Below are 18214 nucleotides of genomic sequence, written 5' to 3'. Positions count from 1 at the left end.
GGCCTGCTGCTTTGAGCGCTCTTGGCTCCCTGCCCCGGATCAGGAGGAAGGGGTGCTGTGCCCTGGGTCTCAGGGGTGCTTGGGAGCCTGATTGCTCCCAGGACCGTCAGCTTTTCTCCCACCTCTGCTGTCTGTGCTAAAGCCTTCTACTGAGGGCTGCAGCTTGGCCAACTCCAGACCAGCAGGACACCAACTAGAGAATGGCTCTGGAATCGAGAGGAAAGTTTTGAGAGGAAATGAGAAAATGGATTCATATTTCAAAATTATCACCTGACCACATTGCAATGTTAGAATGATACAATTGTGGGATCTTGGAATGTCCCAATCACAAAGTCAAAGTGTTATTTAACCCATCTATAGAAGATGGATAAATAAACTATGGTAAATTAGTAAATTAAATACTAAATTTACTAATTCACTAAATCGCACCAGTCAGAGCCACTCATTGCCACAGTGAACTTCACCCACATGTATTGACCTAGATAAAGCTCAAAACTATAATGGTGAGTGAAAAAAAAAGAGCAAATTGCAGAAGGATATGTATGATTTGATATCATTTATGTAATTATAAAAAACAACGGTATGGAAACATTCCTAAGTAGTTAAAATAAAAACATGAGCAGGTGGGAGGCTGATGCCTCCTACTTCCTGAGATTGTTTCCTTTAGGCAGGGAGAAAGAGAAAGGAATTGAATTAAGGAGTGGTATATAAGGAGTCTTCAACATATTAGCTGTAACATTTCATTTCTTTTAAAAAGGTAATAAATAAACAAAGGAAATGGGTTTTATAAATGTGTGTATATACGTATGTTCATTGTTTATAAGGTTTTCTAAAGAGTGATGTGCTCCATCTATTCTTCTGAGGCTCGTTTTTTTCACTATAATATGGCCAAGACTATTTTTTTTTTTTAACATGGGCAGGCACCGGGAATCGAACCCAGGTCCTCTGGCATGGCAGGCGAGCATTCTTGCCTGCTGAGCCACCATGGCCCACCCATGGCCAAGACTCTTATTTATTGTTGCTTGTTGCTATTGTTCATTCATATTGGCTGTTGGATGGCATTCCATTGTATGAGGATACCGGAGGATGTGGGTCCCCGAGACCTCTCAGGCACTGCTGGTGCAGTGTGAATGGATACCACTTCTTTGGAAGACAGTTTGGCAGCATCTCATGAAGCTGAATATTCAGCAATTCCCTTCCTAGAGATAGATCCAAGACAAACTCTTGCACATATTCAACAGTTGACACGAAAAGAACGTACATACCACTTCTGCCCACAATAGCAAAATCCTGGAAACAGCCCAGATGTTCATCAACAAGAGAGTGAATAAAATAAGTTTGTTTGCTGATAAAGCAAATTAAAAAAAAAAAGTCAATAAAAGATAAGAACCAAAGCAAGTCAGGCATAATTTTAATATAAGTTCAAACAGGGTAGTAAGTACATGGGTCCTTAGTGTATTATTCTTTATATGCTTGAAATAACTGACAATGCAAATAAATATCTAAAAACTCCGGAGTCGTAGCATCTTGGACCTATGGAGACCTGTAATCTTTGGTGTCGTGGGGTTCTGAGATGATGTAGTTGAGTCTGGAGCAGCCGAGATCACACACGGCTAGCCTGCGCGCTCCCCGCAGCGGGGCGGCCCAGAGATGAAGATAAAATGAACTCTAGGGGTCAAACAAAGAAACAAACATCATCCTTGTCTGCAGAAATTGCTCACAGGGAAGGCGGTGACTTAGGGTGATGCAGGAGGGGCTGCTGTCAAGTCGGGGGAACGAGGGAGGGGCCCCTAGTCTGCGCCCAGTCTCGGGAGAAGACCCCTTGGAGGATCTGAGTGGAGTCTACAGAGCTGAGGGGGTGTCCCAGAGCAGAATATGGTGCACGGGTCCAGCCTGACAGAGGGGAGGCATCGGGCCCTGAAAACTGAGCCTCCCTCTTACCCTTCCTCTCAAAATCTTACCCTAGTCACCAGGTCTCCTTCTGGTTCACAGTCCACTCCTCAGCCCCTCTGGGACCTCTGTACCACATCGCTCTCTAACCTTAGCAGCATGTTCCAGAATGTACCGTTGCCTGAACACATGGACCCATATGCCGGCATGTGCACAGGCCTGGGCCTGTGTGCATGTCGGTCCTGAGGGGGAGTCCGTTATGGACACGGGCAGCTCCCTGGGGTCCGAGTCCAGGTGACACCATCACTTTTGCCTGATGACTGTCCAGCCTCTTCCTGGCTTCTGTGCCTCCCATCTCATCCCGTCCATGCTGGACAATACAGCTGGGGGTGGGGGAGGTCCTTCTGAAACACAGACCTGTCCCTCTCACTCCCCTGCACAGATGGATGCATGTGTGCCCCAGGCAGGTTTATACGTCTCTGCATGTGGGCTTCTGCATGCACATGTGTGCACATGACCTTTTCAAAAATATTTATTTCTTTTTGCTGGGTGATATGTGGACATGGTAAACACCTCATACACTGCAGAAGGAAATATAAGAAAAGTCAGTGTCCTGGAGGCCGACTTCCAGAATGGAAGTTAGGACAAGAATCTGCTTCTCCATAAAGGCAATGAGGACACTGATGAAACTGTCAAATGGACTTTTTCAGAGTGCTAGAAAATAACTAAGGACTTGCAGCAATCCAAGGAGTATTTATTCAAAAAAAGCAGCTGAATCTTGGTAAGAACAAAAAGCTCTCTGAAGCCTCACTTCCCTAATTCTTTCCCCTTCTCCCCAGCTCTGTGGTAGCTTTGAAAACCAGCAGTCGAGCAGCCAGGGAGGGAGCAGAGACAGGTTTGGCACCCCCCCAAAATCCCCTTTCACAGAGAACTGTCACTCTTCAACCTATTTCACAACTTGCTGTCAAGCTCCTACTTCAGGCTTTTCTTTATTCTACCTGACTCAAAGCTAGCTTTGGGCAGGTAAGTCCATACCCAATCCCAAGGGCATTTGTCAAAAACAGCCAATGGCAACTGTTTTACAGAACGGCTGCCTGAGGCAGTGCTGCCAGTTGGGGCTAATAGGAGGTGGACCAAAACTCTTAAAAATAAAAAGTAAGTAATGGCTTTAAAAAGCTCCAAATATTCCTGGGACTCTAGAAGGTCATGTGCATATGCGGGGCTCTGTGCATGCTTAGGAAAGACTTGAGAAGGCCTGACTCTCTCATTTCTGGCTGATCTTGAGTCTCTGTGCAAAAAGAAAGTGAAAGCTAAGGGACGGTTGTAAGATGCGTCGACACACACACACACAGAGCAACCTGGCAAAGGCTGTGAGATTTATTGATTCAAGGCATTTAAGGAAATCTCAGTCCAATCATTAGCTGACTACTAAGCTAAACGGAGCAGTGGCTTTAGTGGTCACACATGGTAAAGAGTGCACACTTGGCACTAAACAAACATATGTGTGCCAACAACAACAAATAGCACCACAGATCCTAGGGAGGAGGGAATCTGAGTTCCAAGTTCCTACATATATTGTTTAAAATGTCTGGTTTTCAACAAAAGAAATAGGAGACATGCAAAGAAACAGGACAATGTGGATGTTACGTGGGGAGATGGGAAACATTCAATAGAATCTGAGCCTGAGTAAGCCCAGACAATGGACTTCCTGGACAAAGACTTTAATGAGCTGCTACAAACATGTTCAAAGAACTAAAGGAAACATGGGCGGGCCACGGTGGCTCAGCAGGTAAGAGTGCTTGCCTGCCATGCCCGAGGACCCAGGTTCGATTCCCCATCCCTGCCCATGTAAAAAAAAAAAAAGAACTAAAGGGAACAATGTCTGGATAATTAAAGTAGGGGAATGATGTCTCACCAAATAGAAGATATCAATAAAGAGAGAGAAACTATAAAAAAGAATCAAATGGAAATTCTGGAGTTGAAAAGTATATAACTGAAGTGAAAAATTCACAGGAGGATCTCAACAGCATAAGAAAAGAATCAGTGAACTTGAAGCCAAGTCAATCGAGATCATCCAGTGTGAGGAACAGAAAGAAAACAGAATGAAGAAAAGTGAGCGGAATCTTACAGGCCCGTAGGACACCATCGAAATGCAAAGCAAGTAGGAGGAAATAAATAATAAAATTCAGAGAGCAAATCACTGAGATACCACTTCACACTCACTTGGGTGGGTAAAATAAAATTTTGAACATTCAATGATAGGTATCGGCAAGGATACCTTGCCATGGTGGGAATGTAATGGACGGGAACCTCTTTGGAGAGAATTTGGCAGTTCCTCAAAAGGTTAAAAATAGAGTTACTACAAGTGCCACAATTCCACCCCTAAGTGTATGCCCCAAGAGAAATGAATACCTAGGTGCACACGAAAGCTTGTTCAGGAATGTTTGTAGCAGCATTATTCATAATAATAATAAAAAAATGGAAACAACTCAAATATCCATCAATGAGAGAATGGATAATCAAAATGTAATACATCCATGCAATGTGTTAGGTGAGACTCCTTCCCCTATGATGTGACTAGCCCTTAAAGCATATTCCCAAACAGCAGTTCTGACAGCTGTCGTGGACCTGCTGGGAATATCCTTTAAGGGCTAGTCTGATCAAGGAGGAAGTGATCTTACCTAACACAATGGAATCTTATTCAGCAATCAAAAAAGAGGTACTGATACATGCTACAACAAGAATGAATCTCAAAAGCATTATGCTAAATGAAGCCAGATACAAAAGACCACATATTGTATGATTGCATTTATATGACATGTCCAGAATAGGCAAATCCATAGAGACAGAAAGTAGGTAAGTGGTTGCCAGGGCTGGGAGGAGAGAGGAATGAGATTGGATTGCTATTAGTGCAGAGTTTCTTTTGGGGGCTGAGGTAGTTAGATTCAGTTGTCAACTTGGTCACGTGAAGGTACCTAGATCTGTTGCTGTGGACATGAGCCATTGGTACGTGAACCTCATCTGTTGCTCATTACATCTGCAGTTGGCTAGGAGGCGTGCCTGCTGCAACGAATGATGGTTGACTTCATTGGCTGGTGCTTAAATGAGAGAGCTCAATGTAGCACTGCCCAAGCAGCTCAGCATACCTCATCTCAGCACTTGCAGCTCAGCCCAGGCCTTTGGAGATGCAGAAAGAAATCACCCCGGGGAAAATTGTTGGAACCCAGAGGCCTGGAGAGAAGCCAGCAGAGATCGTCCTGTCCCTTCCCACGTAAGAAAGAACCTCAGATGAAAGTTAGCTGCCTTTCCTCTGAAGAACTAATGAAATAAATTCCCTTTTATTAAAAGCCAATCTGTCTCTGGTGTGTTGCATTCTGGCAGCTAGCAAACTAGAACAGGGGCAATGAAAATGTTCTGGAATTAGATAGTGGTGATAATTCCACAGTTGCACGACTATATCAAAAACACCTCACTGTACACTGTAAAAGGATGAATAGTATGGTATGTGAATTATCTCTCAATAAAGTTGTTATAAAACAGAAGTCAGTGTCCCTCCCATTCTGGAAACCCAGTCGTCCCCTTCACCCCCAGGAGGTCGTTTCTTATGTTTCTTCTGTATCCTTTCAGAGACCCTCCAGGCACACAGCAGTATGTATCTGTGTATCATATTTCTTTAAATCTTAGACCCTATCAATTATAACATGTGCCACTATTTTATGTACTGAAAAGGAAGAAAAAAATCATGGCTTATTTTCTTCATAAGGCATATCCCATTTTCAGAGATAATAACGTTTAAAACCTGAGTCTCGGAATCAGTGCATACAGCGTATCTCCCCATCCCCTTTTTTTTTACATGTTTCTGAGGGCACATGGGTTGGAGAAAACCCTGTGTGTAGCAGACTCTTTCAATGCCTCCTGGTCTTCCCGGGGCGTCTTCTGCAGACAGTTCCCCAAGCTGTGTCTGAGGGTGTTCTCTGGGCGGACTCAGCCTAGAAGTGCAGGAGAACTAATATCCAGGAAAAATTCTCAGCCAATGAGAGGAGTTTTTGGAAAACACCCCAACTTCCTCAGCCTTCACCGTGCAATCCTGAAGTGCGTTCTCCAGAATTTCTCTGAGGATCTCCAGCAGGCTGAGCTCCGGGTCCCCTGGTGGGAACTGGCTCATTAGCACATCTGCCATTGTCTTCCTTTCCTGCCTTGTTTCCCCGGCTTCTTCACTATGCTTTCTGGGATCACATCCCAAACAAAGAACTTGCACCTGTGAATAGGGTGCACACATGCCTGTGTTCATGGATAGGAGTCGGAGCCTGAAAGCAGGCGTGAGTGCGGGACTGAATGCACACGTACACATGCGTGGGTTTGTGCACGCTTACACCCCAACACAGATGCATCTATGTGGCTCATGCCTGTGTGCCCGGGCACAAGTATGTGTCATACGGCGCATAAATGAACTCTTACACCTGTTTAAAGGTATGTTTGTGCACACGCATGGGGGAGTGAGGTCAAGGGAGCCCAAGAAAGTCCCTCAGAGGCTCTCTGTTGATTAAGAGCCTCCTGACAGGTGGTGATGGGGAGATGGGCAGGTGCGCCTTGTAATAGCTGCCCGTCTCGCGCCTCCCTCTCCCCCCGCGGCTGCCTGTCTGGAGACAACCTCATCAGTCTGGTCTCAGATGTGTGTTCTCTCCGTGGGAGCCGCTGGAGCCGGCTGTCAGGGGCCTCGCCGGTGATAGCAGGGACCCGCTATGGCACCTGTCGTCAGCACCTAATCTATGTCTCGGTGACGGCTGCTGGGAGCAGGAAGGTGACATGAGGCAGCTGTTCTCAGGGTCTGGGATGATCTTCTATCCACTGCTCCCCGACCCCTCTACATGGAAGGGTGAGCCCCTGTTCCTGTTCGTCTTCTGGAATCACAGACACCCAGCCCCAACCACACTCTGCCCCCGGCCCCCTACCCCGTGCAGAGCCCTCACCAAACAGCACCCATGCTCTGAGCTCTCTGGTCTCGATGCTGGCCGTGGTCTCCAGCCGTCCTCCACACCAGCTGTTTTCTGAAGACAGTAGGTGATGCTAAGCCTGGCTGCGTTTCCTGGTCCCTCTTCCTCGAAGGCTTTGGCTTCCCTCTTCTGCCTAGTGAACCGACCCTTGCCAGGGCTTCACGGCACTGTCATCAGACAGCCCGTCCTGCTTCATGGCAGAACTGAGCCTTCCTCCCAATCCCCACAGCTCCTGGCATTTCTCTTCCATCAGTTTGTCAGGAAGAAGAATTTGGCAGATGCCTCTGTTGGATTCCTGATGTCTGAGGGTCAAGGAGGGTGGTGGGGTAAGCTGAGGTGCTCTCAGCCCAAGGGGAGAAGGGTCAGGGCCAGTCAGGGTACTGTCTGGATCTCAAGAAGGCAACTTCGTTGGTGTTAAAATGAGATCCAGGAGAGCTCTGGAGGACACAGGGAAGGGTCCAGCTCTCCCCTCTTCCCCAAGAGTAGGGGTTGCTGGTCACAGACAGAATATCAGGTCCTAAGAAAGGGGCACAGAAGTCAGGACAGGGCTGCAGAACTGGAGCAGAAACCTCGTCATTCTGATTGAGCCCACCAGTCCCAAAGAAGACCCCTGGACCTGGGGTCAAATCCCAGCTCTTCCACATATCTACCGTGTGACATTGGGTGAGTCACTTCACCTTTCTGAGCCTTGGTTACCATTATTACAACATGAGGATAACAGTGCACAATTTAAGGAGATAATTTTGAGGAGAGCACAGCATAGAGATAGAAACATAGCAGGCATTGGTCTCTATCCTTGGGGACAAAAGGTGGCAGTTCGACCCACGGGGACTGCCTGAGACAAGCCTAAGGAATTACTGCCAACTCCAGCTCCCCATGGCTGGTAGACAGCGGCTCCTGGCAACACTTAGGCTTGTCCTGGCTCCTTTTCTTCCTAGCTGTGTGACCCTGAGCAAGTCATTTCACCTCTCCATTCCTCCCCTATAAGCTGTAGATGACTAACAGAACCAACCTCATGGGGTTGTTTGTAAGAATGAATTGCTATAGAAGTTAATTACTTGTTAATTGTTAGGAAAGTTAAGAATTACTTGCTGTAAGAGTTAATAGCTCTAAAGTACCCACCTCAATGCCTGGCACATAATGAGCACTCAGTACTTATTAGCCATTATTATTGTCTTTACTGAGCCAACTATTTGACTGCCTGTTCTGTGCTAAACTTCACACCAGGCATCAAGAGCCTTGGGAGAGAGTGCAAGCTGAATACAATTTGGTCTCTGAGCACCGAGAGTCCAGTCCAGGGGCCGTGTTGAAAGGGGAATGGAAGCACTCAAATGACCCATGTAAAGAGCGAAATATTGCAAGACAAAGTCAGAGAAAAGTGAGGTGTGGAAGGGCTTCCTGAAAGAGAAGACTTCTGATGCTCTGATGACTGGGAGGATAACAACAGCGTAATTAATATCTATTGTGCATTTACTATGTGCACAATATTGTGCAAATTTATTGCACATTTACTATGTAAATCTTTTGCCTTCATTGTCTTGTTTAAAGCTCATCATGGCAGTAGGTAGTGGGGACACATTTTCTAGATAAGAAAACTGAGGCTTAGAGAAATTAAGACACCTGCCCAAGAGCACTCACGCCTGAATTTGAATTCTCAATTACCTGAACTCTTAAGCCCCATGTTCTCTTGCAGGTAGAAGGAGAAGTTGTAGACTTGGGAGACGGTGGGAGTGGGGTGTGTGTGGTTACAAGAATTAACTGTGTACATGTTCTGGGGTATACCAGACCCTGGACTCGGCAATTTCCCCCCTCGATCACATACATCCTTACAGCAAGCTCTGTGAGGTAGACAGTATGATTTCCATTTTGCAGATGAAAAAACTGAGGCTCAAAGCAGTTGAGTATCTTGCACAAAGCCACACAATCAGCAGTGCGATCTGACTGCAGGTCACACAATTCCCAAACCCAGGCATTCCCCTGACACCGTGGGTGTGTCCTGGAAACAGAGGAGTAATTGTCCAATGTGGCAAAAGGTTGTATGCATGAGGGGAACAAAGTATGGACCAGCTGGGCTAGACTGTGGGGGGCTAAATGTACATACACCTTGTAGGCAATGGGTAGCCACTAAAGCTTGTAGAGTAGGGGCATGGAAAGACCAGAGCGGCATCTTCCAAAGATAAATTGGGTTGGGGCACCTACGATGGATTGGGTGGGGGTGAGGGAGGCAGAAGGAGCCCTATCAGGAGACAGCACTGGGTGATGTTGACTTTATATGACAAGTGATACGGACAAAGTGGCCTTTCTGCTGGAGAAGAAAAACGGATTGTTCAGCGATGAGAAACAGCCAGGGGCAGGGCCATTAGCCTTATCAAAAAGCTGATTGCTCTTAGCAAAGTGTTTAATACGATTTCCCGCTATTAGGGCCCAAACCTGGACTAGCAAGATTATTAATTCTAAAGATAATCATTAAGCTGGGCGGATCGTACTTTAATATATGGCAACAGGCGAGCTATTGTCATTTTTTCCCTTCTATCTTGATTGCAGGTCACCCAATTAGAACTGGCTTCAAATGCCCCTTCCTGGAGGTAGTAAGATAAGGCTTAATGCCCTCAAACAAGAATTATCAGCTGTGACGAGAGTCCCATAAATATTAATAAATCTATAATTAGTCCTGTGAAAAGGGGATCAATCCAGGAGAAGTTTCCGCCCATTAATGCAAGGAATCAGTTTTGCAAAGTTGCTGGGAAAGCTAGGCTTTTCTGTTCCAAATGCCAGGCTGTCCTTTGTTCTAAGAAGATGCAGTTCTGTTAGATTTAGGGGACACTGCTTCACCCCTACTTTGTCATAGTACTTTGAGGGGCTGTGAGAATACCTGGAGGGCTTAGTAGGGATGGAGAAAAGCTTTCCAGACATGGTGACATGAGATGGTTGATCACAGTTTAAACTATTTTAATTTTTAACTTAAATTATTTTATTATGTTTTTTATTTCAGAAACCTAATGAGGAAAAGATTTATTTTTCCCCAGGAATTGCAGTGGGATGATGGGTTAACTGATGGGGGCTTGTAGAGATAGAAGGTGCACAGAGATATGTGTACATTTTGTTTTCCTATTCACCTATTTTTTGGGGGAGGGAAGCATGGGCAGGCTCCAGGAATTGAACCCAGGTCTCCAGCATGGCAGGTGAGAATTCTGCCTCTGAGCCACCATTGCACCACCCTATTTAAACATTTTAATTGAAGTGTAAACACACACCCAATGCAATGACCTTTTACATATGTAAACACTGTGTGACCACACCCAGATCAAGATGGAGAAAGTTTCCAGCCCCTGGAAGGCTCCCTTGTGCCCCTCCCAGTCCACGTACCCCCAAGGATAACCACTCTTCTGATCTCTAGTACCAAACTTCCATGTTGCCTGTTCTTGAACTTCATGTGAATAGAATCATACACAGTATGAATCTTTTGGGTCTGGCTTCTTTCACTTGTTATTATATTCCAACATCATAGTTGAATGATCTGTTTAAAAGAACATTTTTTTTTCCTTATCACAAAAGTAACACCTGTCACTGCGGAAATGGTATAAAGCACAAATGAACAGAAAAGAAAATGGTGGCTGTTCCCTGCGTAACTGTGTGCTTTAAGAGCATCTCTATATATTTTCTGATTATAATAATTAGATATGGCTGTTGTGGATATTTTGACAAATAAAGGATTCTTGAAACCCGACTTAACTGGCTTGAGCAAGAGTCAATCTGTTGGCTCATGTAACTGAGAGAACCAGGAACTCAAATAACGTTGTCTCTCCATGTCTCTCTTACCCATCCTCCTAGCTTGGCTTGGCTTAAGCTACCAGGCTTTCTCCAGGTCCCCCCACCCCCGCCCATCTCAGCACGCGCAGTCCTGAGCATCTCTCTCCGGGGTCTCTATAGCAATCCCAGGGCAAACTCTGGCTTTTCTGGGGCTCGTGCCCGGCCTTGGAGCAATCACGTGGCTAGGCTGATGGGGGAGTCTGATTGGACAGCCTGAGGCACGGCTCCATAGGTCCCCAGTGGGGGTAGGTGGGGTCCCCAAAAGCACCAGAAGAAGAGAGGCCGAAGAAGCGTGCCTGGAGACAACAGTTAGGGTGACTGCATCCTTTTATGTGGCCCGAAGGGGAGGGCGTGTTGTCTGTCCTGTGAGGCAGGAAATTCAGGATAGGGGTTGGGACCGCTTCATCTCCTTCCTCTTATCCGACTGTCTCATTCTTCTCTCCCCTCTTTGTGCCTGCACTTTATATTTTTTCAAGGTCAAAAAGCTCCGGAGCTTGAAAAATGTGGAGAGGACAAACCTAAACAATGTAGTCAGAACTAGCGGACTGGGCTGCGACGGGGCCTGGCAGCCTCCCGGCGCAGCGGCCCTGTCCCCGATGTTTAGGAGCCTGGGTGGCGATGCAAACAGCGTCTGCCGAGCACCTGGCTGCTCAGGACCGCTCGTTTCAGCCTCACCACTGTGTTATGTGGTAGGGATTATTTTGACTCTCATATTATAGATTGGCTCTTTGGGGGGGTGTGTGTGTGTGTGTGTGTGTGTGTGTGTGTGTGTGTGTGTGTCCCTATTCACTACTGAGTGTCTGGGTTGTGCAGGCACTGAGAGACAGCGAGATAACGCCGCCCTTTCAGAGTTTCTCTTTCACTGGGTGGGGAAAGTGAGGCACGCGGAGGGTGCGTGGAGTGGGGCATGGAGGCGTGGATGGCGTTGGGTCGGGGAGGCCGTCGGGCTCGCCAGCTGGGAGCTGATCAGGGTGGTGAGGGGTGGGGTCCCCTGAGCGCTGAGGTGGGCTAGGAGCAGAGGAAGAGGACGACGCAGTTTCATCCCCAAGGGCCTTGACCGGTTTCAGCCAGTCCAGGGCGCTCAGGACTGCTCCGGGCCCCCCCCCTTCCCCTCCTTCTCCGTGTCGCGCTTCCTCCTCCCGGCCGCCGCCGCGGGCGCGGTGATTGACACCGTAATTGGTGCGCGTAGGCACCGGGCTAATTGAGGTCGAGCTGCAGATTGCAGCCGCAGCCTCGCGGAGGCGGTGGGTGCTGTGGCAGGCGCTCTCTCTGCCCACCCAGAGCCTGGGATGGAGGCGGGGAGGGGACGGCGAGAGGTCCCGTCCCTCCTTTTTCCCGATGGGGACGCCCTCCAGGGCCCCGAGTTGTGGGAAGGACTCCTGGGCCCTACCGTTGCACGGAAGAGAGACGCCAGGCTGGTTGGGTGGGCGGCAGGGAGCCCTCCCAACCCAGGTTGAGCGAATCCCTTCCAGGTGCCTGAGCCAGGAATCCATCCTCGCCCCTTCCAGCAGCTCTGGGGCCGTGGGCTAGTCATTTCTCCTCTCTTTGTCTCCCTCTCGTTTATTCACTCATCATTAATGAGCCCCTTGTGCTTCAGGCACTGGAGATGAAGTTGGGATGAGATAGACATGGTCCTTCCCTCAAGGAGCTGACAGCTGGGCTCAAACAAACCAATATTATTAACTGTGAGGCATTAGCTGCAGGGAGATCACTCATTTGGGGTGGTCAGGGAAGAGGGTTCTGGGAAAGGTACATTAGATCTGGGGCCCAAGGAGAAAGAACACACTGAGAGTGGGCAACCTGTGTGCCTGTCTCTCCAAGAAAAGTGGGCAGAAAAGGTCTGATGAGCAGTGATTTCATACTGTGTCACTCTGCAGCTAGCTTGTTTGGACTCATATTCCTGAGATGGAGCCAGGTTTGTTTCAATGTGGTTCCAGTGCATTCATTTTAGCCATGCTTGTCCTGCCACACTGAGCTGCTTCTTAGGCAAAAAGCAGCTCTGGAATGGTTTCGGAGCCCAGCACAGGAGAGATGATTTTCCAATCTGCTTCCAGCAGGACTTACTAGTTTGGGTAGGGGCAAGAAAAACTGACAGGGCTGGAGGCTCATTGCAGACAGCTGGATAAAGGAATTTAGGGCAAAACTTATCCAAGGAAAGATTCATCTAGCCTTGCAGATACTCCCCAAAGCTTACTGGCCTAAAGGAGTCAGAGAAAGGGGCTGAGGCTGGGAGATAGGAGGAGACCAGTGCCACAAAATCTGCAAAACTTTGGGGAGGTTCTTTCCCCTTTCCCATCTGTAAAATGGTTGTATTGTGACAAGATCAGTAGTTTTCAAATGGGCTTCTCAGGGTCACATAGTTGTGTGAAGTCCTTTTAGGGGTTGCCAAAAAGGCATTGGAGAGGAAGGTCCAGCTACAGGGGGGGGCTGGATGTATGCACAGCAGGCCCTCTCCACCTTAGTGCTGCTCCCTGGGCTGCATGCAGCTGCCTACATTTAGGGAAAGAGTTTTGCTGCTCTCTACACTTCAGAAACCTCTGGCTCAAAGGGTTTGTCCATCCCAAAGATTTGGTCTGGCTCCCGTCTTGGCGCTACATTTGACATAAATCCATCCATTTCTATTTCATGTTTTCAGAGGGCTTGTGGGCCAATTATATTTGCTGATGGCTCTCAGCCACCCCCACCCCCACCGTTCTGCGCTGTTATTGCTGGTTCTAGAAGCCTACAAACTACATTTCCCAGAAGTCTTTGCCAGCTGGGGTCACCAAGTTCTAGCACGGGAGGCCCAGGTGGGAGATTAAACACAGCTGCTGACCTACAGACAACTTCAGTTGACCACAGACAATGTAGACTCCGCTAGTACCACGGGGGCAGTGGCAATGCCTACAGCAGCTCAGCAGAGCTGCAGGTGGGTCCGGCCCAGAGTGGTGGCAGCAGCTTCCTGATAAATGCACATCACCCACTTTTCCTTTTTGCTCTTCTAGCTACTGCAGCTCCTCCTACTTTACTGTAATACATTCACTGTCTCTGCATTTGAACTATCTAGAGTCATTTCTGTTGGCTTGGCTGGACACTGACTTGATCTACCTGGGTTAATTAGAAAGGTATGAAAAAGACCTTGCTTACTTGGAGATGAGTGACATCTTCGGCTGCATTGTTAGGAGTAGAGTGTTTGGATCTAGGAGGGAGATATCCTGATCTCTTCCATGCTAGTTAGAGTCAACTTGGGGGATGGCACTGGGCTGGACAAAGGTCCTGGGCTTCTTGGTAATCCTGAGTGGACAGGTGGTCAGTGCTATAGTTGGTTAGGAAGTGTGACACTAAATCACACCAAACAACACTTTCTCCCAGTTAAAACCCTCCAGTGGCTCTCTGGTGCTCAAACTTTTAAACTTGACATTCAAGGCTGTGATGGTTAATGTAACGTTTCAACTTCGCTAGGTTCTGGTGTCAGCTGTTTGGTCAATTAAGCACTGGCCTGATGCTTAGTGCGAGGATATTTCATGAAAGGATTTGAATCGTTTGTCATTTTGTTGCATCTTTGGCTGATTATTTCTATTATCAACAAAGGAGTTTGTGTTCAGAAATGTGAAGAGTCTCCTTTACTAAGCAGTTGGAAGCCTTCAAGGGAGAACTGAGGTTTTCAGCAAAGAGAGAAAAGAATTTCTATCTCTATTTTGGCTGACCAGCTTTTCCTGGGGATTTCATGGTCACCTTTATCAGAGTTCCCAGCTGTGGCTTCTGGGGAATTTGTCACCTTCATCAAGTTTCCAACTTATATCCTGCCTTACAGAATTCGAACTTGCCAGTCCCCATGGTCACACGAGCCAATTCCCATAATAAATCTCATAATATTTACATATATATATATATTTATATATCCTGTTGTTTCTGTTTTTTGTTTTCCTGGAGAACCCTGACTAATTCAAAGGCCTTTCTTCATCTAGGACTTGCAGCCCTTCCCAACCTCTCCTTGACCTTTCCTTGCCTTGCAGGTTCAATTCACCTGCCTGTAGTTGAGGCCTCCTTCCCCAGAATGGTTTAGATATTTTATGCTCCTACAACTCCTTGAGCTTCCTCTACCCCAAAACATGGATCTCTGTGTTGTCACTGCTGGTTTACACTAAGAGCTGCTGGAGGGCGGGGCATGTCCGATAGGCGTCTGTGTCCTTACACGACACAGTTTCTGGCCCGTGAATTCATTGAATGGATGAATACCTGCGGGCAAGAAAAATCAGGAAACATTGGAGGGAGGGGACTGTGTAGGTCCTGAGATTATTACAGAACCTCTCTTGGATCCCCTTATCCTCAGCCGTGACATCTATGGCCTTCCCTGCCCGGTCCTTCTGGCTTCTGCTGCCCGGGTCCAGCACTTCAAGGCAAATAGGATTTTGAATTCGAGCTCAGCCAGATCTTGGTTATGTGATCTTGGAAAATGACTACACCCCTCTTTGACTCCGTTTCCTCATCTTTAAAATGGTTTCAATGATCCTCTCAGGTTTTTTCGTGAAAACTCAAAGAGATCATCCAGGTAAAGCACAAAGGTCAGGAGTGAGTCAGGGTCCAGTCCTGAGATGCTCTGATGATTCTCAGTTATGATGAGGTCACTGGGTAGTCACAAGAGGGTTCCGATGGGCGGGAGCCTTGGGGTTGGATTTGTTCCTTGGACAGCGAGCTCTGGTGGTGGCTGTGGGGAGTATGGCCTGGACAGAAGCAAGCTGGTGGTGCAGGCTGCTGATTTATATGGCTGTCCAAGTCAGATCTTTAATAATGCTTTTGGCCAACAGCTATTGTAAAAATTTTAGAGTGAAATATAAAATACAATCTAATTTTCAGAGTAAATTGCAAAAACACGGAACAGAAACAAATTAGATGATACCATCTCGCCGAACCCAACAAAAGTTTTCCCAGTGACGACTCCAGGCTGGGTCAGAAATCACAGCTACGGGGTCCTCGGAGCAGCAGGGCCATGAAGCTAGAAGAGACACAAACATACTGTGGCTTCCAGGGACTTGAGTTTCCAGATTCAGTCTCTTCTATTTAACACCCAATTTAGAAATTATTACTAAAGTTAATATATGCACACAGTTAGATATTCAATTATTACTGAAGTCATCAAAATACAACATCTCCTTCCTACCCCAGGTTCCCAATAATAATTTATTGTTTATCTTTCCTGAGAATTTCTGTCCCTTTGTACACAAACAAATCCTTTCTCTCCAAAAGTCAATATTTTACACCCTGCTTTTACTTAATAAGGTCTTTTCATATTCTTTAACAGCTGTATAATAATCCAGTGTGAATGGACCATAATGTACTTAACTTAATCAGACCCTACTGATGAATATTTAGAGCATTTCTTTAGTGTATTTGCAGGAGAAATTTCTAGAAGATTGATGGTTAAAGGACACAGGCATTCTTTATATTGATAAATGTTTCCAAATTACTCCCCTGTAGGGGACACTGTCAGTACTCCATCCAGATCCCCTTGGGTCACTTTTACTGGTTTGGTTTGTGCTGCCTCTAATTTCTGTGAGCTTTGCTTCTAATGGTTCATACTTGTGACCTTCCTCAGCAGCCCATCCTTGGAACACCTGAGCTGCCCTGCCCGTGTAGCAAGGCTGAAATGCCTGGATGTTAAGTCCCGTCTGGAAGGACTTAGCCACTGTGTGCCCAGTGCAGGAGAATAAAAGTCCAGTTCCCTTTCCCAGAGACTGGACAAACTCCGAGGTGTAATTTATTCTCCAGAGTTTCCTGTGGGATCGGGCTGAGGCTAGGACTTTGCCTAAAGTCTCACATAGGAGGCAGTTCTGAGCTGGTGATTCTTGCCTCCTAGTAGTCCTGCCCTTTTATCTTCCACTCCCTCTGAATAGAACACAGCAGAATGATGAGATGTCTCCTCCAAGATTAGGTTTTTAGAAGTCTGTGACTTCTGACTTGAGGGCTCTCTCTCGCACGCGTGCTCTCTCTTTCACATCTCTTGCTTTGGGGGAAGCAGGCTGTGAACCACCCTATGGAGTGGCCCATGTGGCAAGGAACTGATGTCTCTGGTTGACAGTCAGCAAGGACATAAGGCTGTCAGCACTCACAGGAGTAAGCCAAGAAGGGGATCCGCCCCAATTGAACCTTGAGATGACTCAGTCCTGGCCAGTCCTTACTTGTAACCTCTTGGGAGACCCTAGGCCAGAACCACCCAGTTAATCCATTCTTGGATTTGTGACACACAGAAACTGAAACTGAGACAATAAATCTTTTTTGTTAAGTTTGGGGTAATTTGTTACCCAGTAGTAGCTAACTAATACATGTATCTTGCCTGGCTTCCTCCCCTTTCCTGTCTTGCTTTCCCCACTCCCTTCTCAGTTTCCTCTGAATAAATCGCTTGCATGGGAATCCTTGTCTGCTTCTGGGGAACTCAACTCAACACATCTCAAAATGGTTTGTGTTGATTTACACCACCATCTTTTGGAAGTGTGTGGGGCTTCCTGTCCACAGCCTCACTGACACCATGTACTAGCAAACTTTAAAACTCAAACATAGTCTTGAATTGGGCACACCACAATAATCCTGATTCCAAACAGAGTTACCCAGTGAAGTCTGGATTTCGGAGCTACGTCACACTGACCCATGAGTCCTCCCTTCAGCTCTTCCTGTAAATTCCCACCTCTCTACCTTTACTTAGGCCCTTCCTTTATCCACCTGCAGCTTTGTCCTTCTCATAAGGCCCAGATCCTGAATATCTCCCCTCCGGGAAGCACCTCCTGACCTTTCCATCCACAAGTGATGCTTCCCTCCCCTCAGCTCCTCTCCCTGATGGGTAACACCTTTTATTCAACTTACTATTTCATCCCCGCTTGCTCTAAGAGCCCTTTGCAGGCCAGGATCTCTCACCTAGCAGAGGGCTTGGTACAGTGAGGACTGGGACTGGATGAGCCAGATGGCAGCTGACCGGAACCACCCCCCACCGTCTGCCCCACCAGCACCCAAGTCCTGTTGGTTCCCCTCCTTAGCGTCCCTCCTGCCTGCCTCCTCTTCCTCACACAGCCGCTGCTCTAGCTCAGGCCTCGTCCCCTCTGCTGACAGTCAAGGCCCTTCTTGAGTCACCTTTGCTTCACCCTCACCACTCATCTCTTACCGTCCCTCCTTCCACTTCCATTCCAGCCATGCAAAGCGATTAGCAGTTCCCCCAAAATCTGGATGTCCCCTATTTTCGGAGCCATTTTCCAGGTCCTGTGTTAAACATTAAGTTGACCCAGTTGGTAAGTGGCCAAGGCAGGTGCTCTTGGAGACCTGCCCGACCTCCCACCCGCCTTGGGGTCACCTGTAGACAGGTGGACATGCCTGTGCCCCAGAGCACGCTCTGACGGCTGGAGCCTGCTTAGCCTGCAGGAGCAGGCTGGAAGTAGGGCAGGGGCAGGCCGGAAGTAGGGCAGGGGCAGGCCGGAAGTAGGGCAGGAGCAGGCAGGAAGTAGGGCAGCGGCAGGCCGGAAGTACGGGCAGCTAAAATCCGGGAGCAGCCCTTT

At 47.5% G+C, this 18214-nt stretch overlaps 1 long non-coding RNA gene across 1 annotated transcript; it reads right to left on the bottom strand.

Moving 5' to 3' along the window:
• Nucleotides 1-1404: 1404 nt before the first annotated feature.
• Nucleotides 1405-18100, bottom strand: LOC143683557 (uncharacterized). Its single transcript, XR_013175533.1, has 3 exons — nt 18013-18100; nt 17827-17921; nt 1405-1668 (listed from the first exon to the last, which is right to left on the bottom strand). It is a non-coding gene; the product is annotated as an uncharacterized LOC143683557 (long non-coding RNA).
• Nucleotides 18101-18214: the final 114 nt, after the last annotated feature.

The sequence above is a fragment of the Tamandua tetradactyla genome, chromosome 1, assembly GCF_023851605.1.
Source record: "Tamandua tetradactyla isolate mTamTet1 chromosome 1, mTamTet1.pri, whole genome shotgun sequence".
Taxonomy (NCBI): Eukaryota; Metazoa; Chordata; class Mammalia; order Pilosa; family Myrmecophagidae; genus Tamandua; species Tamandua tetradactyla.
Note: the sequence above shows the minus strand (reverse complement) of the source record. Positions and strands in the feature narration are given on the sequence as shown.